This window comes from Aplysia californica, unplaced genomic scaffold, assembly GCF_000002075.1.
Source record: "Aplysia californica isolate F4 #8 unplaced genomic scaffold, AplCal3.0 scaffold00639, whole genome shotgun sequence".
Lineage (NCBI taxonomy): Eukaryota > Metazoa > Mollusca > Gastropoda > Aplysiida > Aplysiidae > Aplysia > Aplysia californica.
Genome location: NW_004797909.1, coordinates 65618 through 76999, shown reverse-complemented (window position 1 = coordinate 76999; position 11382 = coordinate 65618). Strand labels below are relative to the sequence as shown.

Genomic DNA, 11382 nt, shown 5'->3' with positions numbered 1-11382 from the left:
TGTGTGTGTGTGTGTGTGTGTATGTATATATGATTCAAGACTGTCTTTAACCGCGGTCACAACGTAGGCTAGACAAGAAAGCCTCAATACTAAGCTATCGTGGCACCTAGCTGTGACGTAAAACGTCGCCCCTTTTTTCTATAGTAAACAAGTAGCCTACGTACAAATTAAATATAATAATTATCATTGCTATGGTCGGTTACTATTAACAAAAACTGACAGAACTCGATCTTTTCAGTTGCACTCACAATACAGTCTTCATAGTAATAGTATTGTAAAGTACAGTAATAAATTGTGTCATCAAACGTTGTCCAAGATAAGAACAGGCAGGGCCATAGACTGACAGATAAGACTGATGATTACATTTCTTTAAAATTGCCTTTCTCACCCTGTATCAGGATATAGGCCACGAACAAACGCTTTCCACCACCTTTCCCTATGCTGGGCTAGCCGCTTGATTTCGCTCCATGACCCCATGTCTTCCCACTTTTCTGTACATCCATTTCCGTGACTCTTCACACGCTACAGTATAATAAACTCTGAAATAAAGGTCCTGGTTCGGATTCCACACATGTGTACAGGCACACACATACACACACACACACACATACACACACACACACACATACATACACACACACGGACCAATCGATAATACATATATGGTTGTTATAAGTCAAGTTTAAAAGAAGTGGTTTACATCTAATCTAGAACATTTTTTGCCTTACTGTAAAAAAAACAACTATCAGGGCTACACTGAGAAGAAAACAGCTGCATCCGCAAACCTTTCCCAGTGGGTTGTTTTAGGAAGAGTGGTATCTTGTAAAGAAGAGAGGCAACCACAGCAAGCTGACCCACAAAGGCTACCTCTTGATCTGGAGCGGAACACCTGAAAACGAGAGAGCCAAACATGGTGTAGCTTTCAGCATACACCCAGCCAAAATGTATACAATTTATGAAATCAATCAGATCTCAGAGAGAATAGTGCGCATAAAACTGATAGAGGGTGGCAAAACAACAACGTACATCCAAACATACGCTCGCTGTAAAGACTGCTATACAGAGGAAGATAGACAATCATATTTCCAAGACCTGGGTGACCATATTAACACCATCAAGAACAAAGAAGATACATTTATCTTAGGAGATTTAAATGGCAGAGTTGGACGAAGAAAAAACCCCTGGGAAAAGTACTTGGGACCTCATAGGGAAAAAGATACCGACTGCAACAGAAAAGGAGACATACAGCCAAAGATACGAGAGCGGTTCCAAACTACATCATCGACACGAACCACAGACCTGTGGTACAATATGACCGCCGTATCCCTGGAAACGAAACATATTTCTCAAATTTGATTGCGGATTTTAAGACTCCTTACTATGCTTGCTAAATGTGTGAAAGTTGGTAAAATTCGGTCCAGTAATACGCGAGATAGCTTTCAGGTGTAGCCCCCCCCCCCCCCCCCCCCCTTAAATATCCTGGCAGCACTTTTTCTGAAAACGGTTCCATAGACAGATAAATGTGAGGCATCGTGGTGGAATCAGGCTCTCGTCAATTTTTGTGCATGTAGAGTTATTGGCATCATCTTAAAGCTTGTTCACTTGTCTTTATTTGAATGAAAAAAATATCCGTTTATCTTGAATACAAGTCGAGATATTTGCGAATGAAGGAGGTGGGGGTCACCTGTTTTCAGAGGTAAAATGAGTGAGAAAATGGCCGCCGAAGATTAGTTATTTCCTTAGCTTAAGAGTCCATGGTAACTGAAAATTTACATTTTTTTCCGCCTTTAACCAACGTTTTTCAGAAAAATCCACCCAGAAATGAGTTCTTTAATGGGTATGAAAGGTGTTGAGCAAAAAAAAAAAAAAAAAAAATTCATAAAAATTCATAAACCTGCGGAAAAGTGCAAGTTTCCTCACTTTAATTATTTTGACGAGAGCCTGATTTCACCACGCTGCTTCACAAATAGAAGTGCAAACTCAAAAAGCCAACGCTGTCACCTACCAGCTCGCACCCCTCCTATCTCATCCAAACATCCCCATGCACATAAAGAGACAACTTATCACCTCAATATTCATACCAACATTATGTTATCAGTGCCAGACCAAGACTTTATTAAGCAAAACCCATGAAAGCAAAATCACCGCCTGCGAAACGAAATGTCTCCGCAAAACCCTTAACATCACAAGACGAGACAGGCAGAGAAATGAAAAAGTGAGAGCAACTATCGGCACTGAGTCCCGCCTGCGTTACATAGAAAGACAGAGGATAAAATGGTTTGGCCACCTGTTACGCATCTCACCAGACCAACCATCCTCGAGAGCTAACAACACCAAGCACTCAGGCTATAAAGGAAGAGGAAGGCCACGCAAAAGGTGGATCAAGGGTGTCAAGGAAACCCTCAGAAAACATAACATCACAACTGAAAGAGCTGCGGAGCTGGCCTACCATAGAAAACTGTATCTCCCCTCGACGCTTAACGGCAACAGAGGATGAAAAAGTAAAAGTAAAGTAAGTAGGTATCTTGTAGCTTGAAGGCCAATTTCAAGAGTCATCAAATCATCTGAATATGATTTCTATCTTGTCCATAAAAGGAAAGCTCAGAATAATTTGTTTAGTGTTTGTTGTTGGTGTCTGGGATTAAATCGTAACCCCCCCCCTCCTCCTCCCTCCCAGGGCAATGCCACCTACTGAAGTGTCTTTAAGCCATTCTCAAACGGGGGATATTAACATGTTCGTATGGACAGTAGAATTGTAAATGGGCTGACTTATCAATGTGATGCTCATGCTGTGCCGAAACAACTTAGGGGGAACTGCTCCTTTTTCTTTCCTCATCTTTACTATCGTCATCGTCATTTTTCCTCCACCTATTTTGGATGTTTGTCACTCTCTTATGAACTGCTATTTCCGGGGTGCCTTGATAGTTGAAGCAGACGTTGTGCTGTTGAGGATAGAGAAGTGAGCAGAGTAGCATGAATCCCTGTTTGGACTTTTCTGTTGACACCCACCCACTTGCGCTCATACATGTGTGACCTTATGCAGTTGCGAGCGCCGCAAAACCTTACTAAAACTAAACTGAAACCATTAAAAGATCGATTTTATATATCCAGGGTAACATTGCCCATAATTTGGTACATTTGGTTCACTTAATGCATTTGATACAGTCAGATTATAATTCAATGGGCGAAGCTACCATTTTTGGCATAATTTGATCAAACGAACCAAATTATTCAGGTATAAAATGTGTAATGTGCAATGGATATTAGTTTAGATTACATGTACGACCGGGGTGGGGGGTGAGGGGCAGGAGCAAGAACATATACCGTACATAAATAGCCTAAATATCGCATCGTTTTACTCACACTCATTCTCTTTCTCTCTCTCTCTCTCTCTCTCTCTCTCTCTCTCTCTCTCTCTCTCTCTCTCACACACACACACACTAGCTCTTTTCTTTATACAATAGAAAACAACGACAATAATAATAGTGACTTTAAGATAGTAATTAACATTACATTTTGTAACCAGGTTTGAGACCACCTACACACGATGGAGACATTGATAAGCTGTTACCACTTGTCGAAGAACTGACCCCAATACGTACCACTAGTAGAGATATTATTAATAACCGTAACCAATTTCAGACGCCCATACAGTCATGTTAAAATCTGTGCATGGTGACTTGATTTCACTGTCAGTTTGATGATCGCCGAAAACAAGCGATCGCTGTACAGTGTAGAGGCGTATTATTAAGGTAATTTATATTTTTAAGCGCGACAAGATTGTCCTTTCAGATATGGTACGGCAAAGAAAATTGAAACTATCTTTTCTTACGGGAAACGAAATTGAAAAAAAAAAGAAGAAGACAAACTGACAGTTACAAAAGCACTATCACATAGTAGATCTGTATGGCTATTACCAGGCCCGAGAAAATATCCTTCTGGGTTTACATAGAGTCACACGCGCCAGGAAGATTTCCACTTGTCGCATGGCTGCGAAATAAGACCTCTCTTGGGGTTGAAAAAGAGACAAACGGGCGAAAATCGCCTCATTTGCATACTTGCAGATGTGTGACGGGTGGACTTTTTGCATGTGAGCTCGGGGTTTTAATCCCATTCACTGCCAGGCCCGAGAATTGAGTGATAAAGCAAGTCTTCGAATAAAAGCTCACATAGGCGTATTCGAGCAGATGTGAATCCTACGTCACCGTAGCAGTGAAGGGGTAAAGTGGCTGAATGAGAACAAGTGGTGATATGAAAAGTCGAACAGTGAGCTCACTGATGACCACAGAGATTATGGTCTTTGTCTTAAAATTCTACAATCTGAGATTGTCCTCGCCACCCTCAATCCTTTCTCACCAAGACCTCTTTCCTCTTGTTTTTTTTTTTCTTTGGAAATTTTAATGACCGCTTGTTGTCAGCGACCGCATAGGGTGGTAGAACCCGGATCGTTAGAAAAGCTTATTGCTCTTGGCTCAGTCGGGATCTTAGACAGATTTTGTTTTTAGTACGGGTTCTTAATAAATGCATGATATCACGGGGGGGGGGGGGGGGGGGATCAGAACGAACAGGCTCTTAATCGGACCGCGTATGTATTAAATAGCACCTAAATGGCTAAGTGAACGGTAAAAGACTATGCTTTTTCTGAAAATCACCCACACATGATAGAAACTGCCGCACGGGTGCTTGGAGGTGTTCCACTGATTGGTCCTACTTCTTTGCTTTCTGTCTGTTCATTGTTCCTGTCTGCCTTGTTTTCCTCCAGCTCTAAACCAATTAAAAGACCAGTATCAAGTTCATGAGCTTCTCTTTACACAAAACAAAAACAAAACAAAAACGGAACAGCGTTGAATTAAGCTGGTTGAAAGACTCCTGCTGCGAGATCTAACAGCAGAACGAAGAAGGTGTAGAACAACACATTACACATGACTCCTTGTACTTAGTGACCTAGTTAGTGTGTTGTTTTTTTATAACTATCGTTTTCGAAGCACGGCTAAGCTTAAGTCTTAGCTTGCGAAAATGTCAGCTGCACCTTTTCCTTCAGCGCAGATAAAGAAAGATAATAATATACGTACTTGTTTGAAATCATAGTCTCTGTCTTTTTCACAGCGCTCTGACTCCTAAAGTGAACACACCCAGCCTCAGAAGCTGTAATTAACGGTGCACATTTTAGTCTACTCTGAACGAATCTCTAACCATGTTGAGGTCATATCTACTCCTTTTCGTCACATTTGTTTTGTATATTGCAGTTGTGGTGGCACCTAACCGTAAGTATAATAAGCATATTATAAAAGAATGTTGTTCAGCTTTGTGACTTTCAGACTTATTTAATTGTAAGCTCCGGCCTTAGAGTTACCCCCTTTTAAACCTATTGTGTACAACTATAGCTCCGGCTTAATAGTATCGACTTGAAAAATTGCTTACTAAGAAGCTTTTAGGACGAACTGAGCTGTTGAGACTGTAGGTTACCATAGTCTGGTACTAAATAATGACGATCTCTCAGTTCCTTATTGGAAGTATACGCTGTTTGATTTAAACAAGCCATTTTCAAGTTTTAGCTGTTACTGACTAGAATCTACGTAGGTTACATGCGCCCGCTTCAATAAGAAAGTACTTAATTTACAGGACATATGTCTTTCTGCCTGTCTCTGTCTCTGTCTCTCATCTTTTGATTCCCTAAGGAAGCTAGGTCACCAGTTGGACTGCTGATAACAGATATAGCAAACACACGTAAATCAACGGAAAATTAATGATTCAGTCTCCAAAAACCAGTAAAAAGGACATCCCCACCCCCAAACTAGAACTAGATCTAGTACGTTCATCCCATCATAGCTTTCCTTTTTTTTTTTTTTACTTCTAGATCGAAGAAGCAAATGTCTGTGGGATTCCACGAGTGAGGACTTTTCTTTAACAAAAAACAAAACAAAACAAAAAAAGCTTTTTTTTAAAAAAAAAAAGGTTCCCTGCCAAAATAGGAAAAGTTGTCACAGTAACTTACTAAAATCACAAAAATGTCATGGTCTCTTGTTCTTTTATTCACTGAAGGAGAAATAAAACAGATTTGTTCCTACTAGTACAGGGGTATGAGGTTGAATGTGACACCCGCCTACCCCCCTTTTATTCCACTAACCCCCCTTCCCCGTTTATCAATTTTGGACCACTTGTTCCTCCCCCTGTTTATTCCTACCCCGCCCCCCTTTTTTTTTATTCGATACCTTAGAGTAGCCTACTCTTTCTCCCAAACGAAGATACAGCGGTCTTGTTATAGTCTAGTGCTCGTGGTACCTTTCCCCCTAGCCCTTCATTTGGCCTAAACTGAGGTAATGGTGTGCTCCATAGTGAACTGGATAATATACTTCATAGAGCACAATCTAAGGTGATATATCATGCGTTTATGGTAGGCCGAAACATTTTGATCATTTTGACTTGAGTTGAAGTGAAAATGTCGCATTAAATGGTTTGTTTTTGTTGTGGTAGTTGTTTCTGTAAGGGTTTTTTTTCAGGGGGGAGGAGGTTGGGTTTTTTAGGTCACGAAACAAAAACCTGACTTTTTAAGGATAAGAAAAGAATGAATAGCAGGCGTTTTTACTTGATAAATAAGTAAAAATCTGAAAAAACAGCAACCTTGAAATGACTTAGGCAATAATATTGTGAAATGACAGATCTAGTATCGGTATGATATGTAGCCTTCCAATGTGGTCTTTAAAAAACTCCCTGGGCAAACATTCAGAAAGATCTGTTAGCCAAAGTTCTGTCCAACCAAATCTCACCATGTGGCCCGCTGTCTTCAATCTATTCTTTTCCTCTCATCATAATAAAGGCCTTTAAAGAGGGTGACTGGCGGATGTTCTGGTGTGATTTGCTTTTTTTTTCATATTAGTTATATATTGTCCTCATTTCTTCTACTGTTCTTCTTTGTATGCTACAGTACTATCTGGTAGCACCTTATTTAATCTTTGGTGTTTATATGAACCATTTGTGTTGCAAGTGCCGAAAAAAAAATTCCAACTAAAACTAAAGTAAAGACGTTATACCCATAGAACAATGAAAAAATTAATTATTAAATTAAGGATTTCTCTTTTTTTCTCTTCCTCAGCTGTTATTCAGAGAGAGAGCAATATTGGTCTAAGGGACAAAACCATGAAATCAAAATTATTTGACGCACGAGAGAGAGAGAGAGAGAGAGAGAGAGAGAGAGAGAGAGAGAGAGAGAGAGGGAGAGAGACAGACAGACAGACAGACAGACAGACAAACAGACAAACAGACAGACAGACAGACAGACAGACAGACAGACAGACAGACAGAGACGAAGAGACAGAGAGAGATAGATAGATATATAGATAGATAGATATATAGATAGAGAGAGAGAGAGAGAGAGAGAGAGAGAGAGAGAGAGAGAGAGAGAGAGAGAGAGAGAGAGAGAGAGTTATATCACTTTGACATTTTGCTTAATTTTAGGGGGGCAGGCAGGTTAATTGGAGGACGCAAATCACTAATTCAAAACGTTCTCGTATAACGAAATGGTCAATATGAGAAAAAGCGCTGGGTAGAAAAAACAAACAAACAAAAAAAGAACATAGCCTCGTTGTACACTATATTATGTGTTATGAGATGGCCGATGTTATGTTTTCTGTTGTTTCACATTATGTCAAATCGAACTGTGCTAATATTAGGCCTTCCTGTCCGGCCACATCTTTTCCTTTCTTCTTTAAACTGTCGTTGACATTCTTTTTTTGTTGGACAGCATTGGAGTTTTATTTTGAAAGCCAGTAAACCCAGTTTCGTAAAATGTCCAGGGAAGAAAAAAAAATAAACCCATACATCTTTTTCTCTCAACAGCCAGTTGCCTTGAATATCTTTCAAAACGATCTCCCTGTTTTATTTATTAAGATATCGATAGATCTACCTCGGTAATGCAGAATAAATGTGCGGCGTGTTATAAATATTATCAAAGATCGTACATAACAAGATAGTTCACTCCACTCGTTGAGCCAATTAAAAAAGTGTCCTCAAAATCCGATGGCACCCTCTTGGAAAAAGCGCGGACTTTGCGAACAGAGTTAACCTACTGGAGTGAAAAACAATAAAAGCGAAACTAATAAGCTGTGCAATTCCTATTCTTCTTCTGGAGAAACGAAAGAGAGCTTCAAATCAAAGACTGCAGCGCCATTTGAAGCAAGGCGTGGAATTTTGCGGACACTTTCTTGGCCAACTGAACTATCTTGTTATGCACGATCTTTGATATAATCATGCGGAATCGGTGACTCAATTTAATCCAATACAGGATAATATGCTGTCTTTAAAAAAAAGCTCCAGTACAATCAACTTCACTGAGAACTATGGGTTTAAAAAAAAATTTTTACATTTCTTTCTCAGCATTCTTCTTGGACAAAGTATTCAATGCTTGTACTGACATCTGGAGTAACTGCAAAGATCAAAACCCCGACGACTGTGAGGACGACACAGTTTTGACTTTCAACTGCCCAAGTACTTGCTCGAGAGCTTGTAACGGCAGATAGCGGCACAGAAAAGGGGGCGTCTGAGCAGAGCATTTGTCAGGGCATCTAGACCAGAGCACTCGCCAAGCTATCTGTGTGGATGTGTTCACGTCATCATGACGCGATATTTGACATGACACCGGTTTACACACTCTGTTCACGCATTGACTGTTCTTGTATCTCTCGTTATTTCCAGTTATCACTAAAAATACATTGATAACGTTTCTGTCGACTTTGTTGATTGTCAACGCTGCTATTGTTATTTGATGGCGTGATAGTTTTTTGTTTTTGTTTTTGTTTTTGTTTTTGTTTTTGTTCCGGGTCCTGATTTTGGTGTTGGTATTTGTTGGTTACGTAAAAATGTACTGACATGGAGCAAATTGTTATGTTTTCTAGAAAAACGAAACAAGAAAAAGGGGAATTGTTTAGTCGGTGATGATGATGATGATGATGATGATGATGATGATGATGATGATGATGATGATGGTGATGGAATGGTGATGGTGATGGTGATGATGCTCTGATGTTGGAAATAATGTGCATATTAGTCTTAGTGTTAAGTGTGTTTGGCGCTTACTCTAGACCCCCGCCAGGCTGTCCTGGGGGAAAAGGGGGGGGGGGCACAAGTCTCATTCCCAACTCCTTGCATAGAGTGACTAAAAAATAGGAAATAATTCGTCATCTTCATTCCTAGCATTTAATAAAAGTAAGCCGAAAAATCACATGGGGGCCACTTTCAAGTGATGACTTTGTTCGTCTGTTTGTTACCCTACGTCTACGCTATCACATTTTCAAAACAGTGAAAGGGGTGTGGCCAATAACCTTTGTTATATTACTTTTCATAGTCAATGCCGTTGTGTTCCACACATCTAGACTAACTTGTGTGCTCGCAAGCTACCGCTGTCGTCATTCGCAACCCATCCCAAGGCACTTTTGTGATCGTCAGAGCATGTGAAAAGTCTGGGGAAAAATGCCCAGGCAACCAGAGAATTACAGGATCGCCTCTTCTTAAAGTGATATCAGTAAATTCACCAATATTATATATATATATATATATATATATATATATATATATATGTGTGTGTGTGTGTGTGTGTGTGTGTGTGTGTGTGTGTGTGTGTGTGTGTCGTATATATACACACGCATAAAACAACACACATTACTGAAGGACCGAAAGCGAAATTGCGTCCAGCGACAACTCAGACACCAGGGGCATTTGAAGTCCCCATCTCCAAAGAGATAGTACATTTATAGGCTACAATTAATGAAATGAAATGACAGAATAGTTAGTTTAAAGTGTAGGAAATGTTATATCAAATTAACTACTTCCCTATTCGAGCCCCACGTGATGACACGCGACCGCGAATGGCACCATTAAGTCTGACTAAGAGTATAATGAAGGCAAAGAGATGTTGAAGTAAAATTAAACAATTAAATTACGTAAACACACACTCATGCCTACACACACGCAAACACACACGCAAACACACACACACACACACACACACACACACACACACACACACACACACACACACACACACATCTATGTATAACAGTCTTCCACTTAAGCTCGCTCTCGTGCGGGGACGAAACAAAAGTGGCATGAGCTGCAGACTGGAAGGCTTAGCTTTAACTTTTAGCCCACAATTGTCTGAGACTACTTTCACTCTCATAAATTTCTATGATATTTCTTACTTTCCCATACTTATATTTTGACACAGTTAATTTTCCGATTGCAATTGCTTCATTTGTGAACCCCCATTCCCGGTGATCTACATCGATTCCCTTCACCGCCCCAAGTAAAACAATATTCTCATTAATTACAATTGGTGTACTTAAGTAAACCCGTAAATCTTTTTCAATTTGTCTGCAAAGTGGCTGGACCTTCTTACAGTTGTAAAAAAAATGTTCCAATTTAACGTTCTCAAACGTGTTTCCTTAGCGTGATGGACTATTTGCCAATGTTTTTCATTAATATCAACATCATATTTTCTTTTCCAAATACCTATGCACAGTGGTGGCTCAATTTTACTTATTGCAAAAAGAAAATATTTTGTCCCTATAGTACCTAAAATTGTGTCCCAGAAATAAAAGTTGTCATCCTTGTCATCATTAAAATACACATTCCTCATCGCATTTGATATAATATTGTAGTCTAAAACACAACGCAGATTACATCCATATTTTGCTCCAAACTCTTCTGAAGACTGTAATCGTCCGTCCTGAGTTATATCCATTCTTGTTAAAATGCCCCTTTGTATACAAGATGGTAAAAAAGGGTTTCATTTTTATAGGTTATATATTCGTTGATACAAATAGAGTCGTTTAACGAGAGGACATAGTCTGTGTCTTTATTAGAGTATTCTAACCATTTAATTATCACACTTCTCCAAAACGCATTACTAGATATAACGTCGAGCCCTTTTAATTTACTTGCTTTTACCTTGCTTCTAAAAATCTGCAACCCACCAACATCTTTGAGTACAGCTACTGCCAGATTTTTCCATCGTTGCGCTTTTGGAGCAAAAGAATGGAATGTTAAAAGTTAGTCTTGTGGATCATTTGCAAACCCCCGTTTTCAAGCTCGTTACACATAACCTTCCGCTTAACTTTTTCAAAAGCCCTTTTATTATTAGAACGCCCTTTCCACATAATTCTAATGAAAAATTCTGACACTTGGCTATGGACATCTTCTGGTAACGATATGCTTTGCATTACAAATAAAAAGGAAACTGCGTTATTCCAAAAGTATGAAATTAAAAGTGCATATTCCCAAGAACTGATAAATCTCTTCTTGCCCATTGTCCAAACATTCTGAGGAGGGTATCGATCATGGGCTTCCAGTTTTCTTCTACTTCTTCCGTCGGTTTTGTACTACTAAAAT

The 11382-nt window shown here is 39.5% G+C and overlaps 1 long non-coding RNA gene across 1 annotated transcript; it reads left to right on the top strand.

Moving 5' to 3' along the window:
• The first annotated feature begins 4569 nt into the window (after window positions 1-4569).
• On the top strand, window positions 4570-8719 carry LOC101863540. The gene is made up of 2 exons (XR_220937.3): window positions 4570-5264; window positions 8374-8719. It is a non-coding gene; the product is annotated as an uncharacterized LOC101863540 (long non-coding RNA).
• Window positions 8720-11382: the final 2663 nt, after the last annotated feature.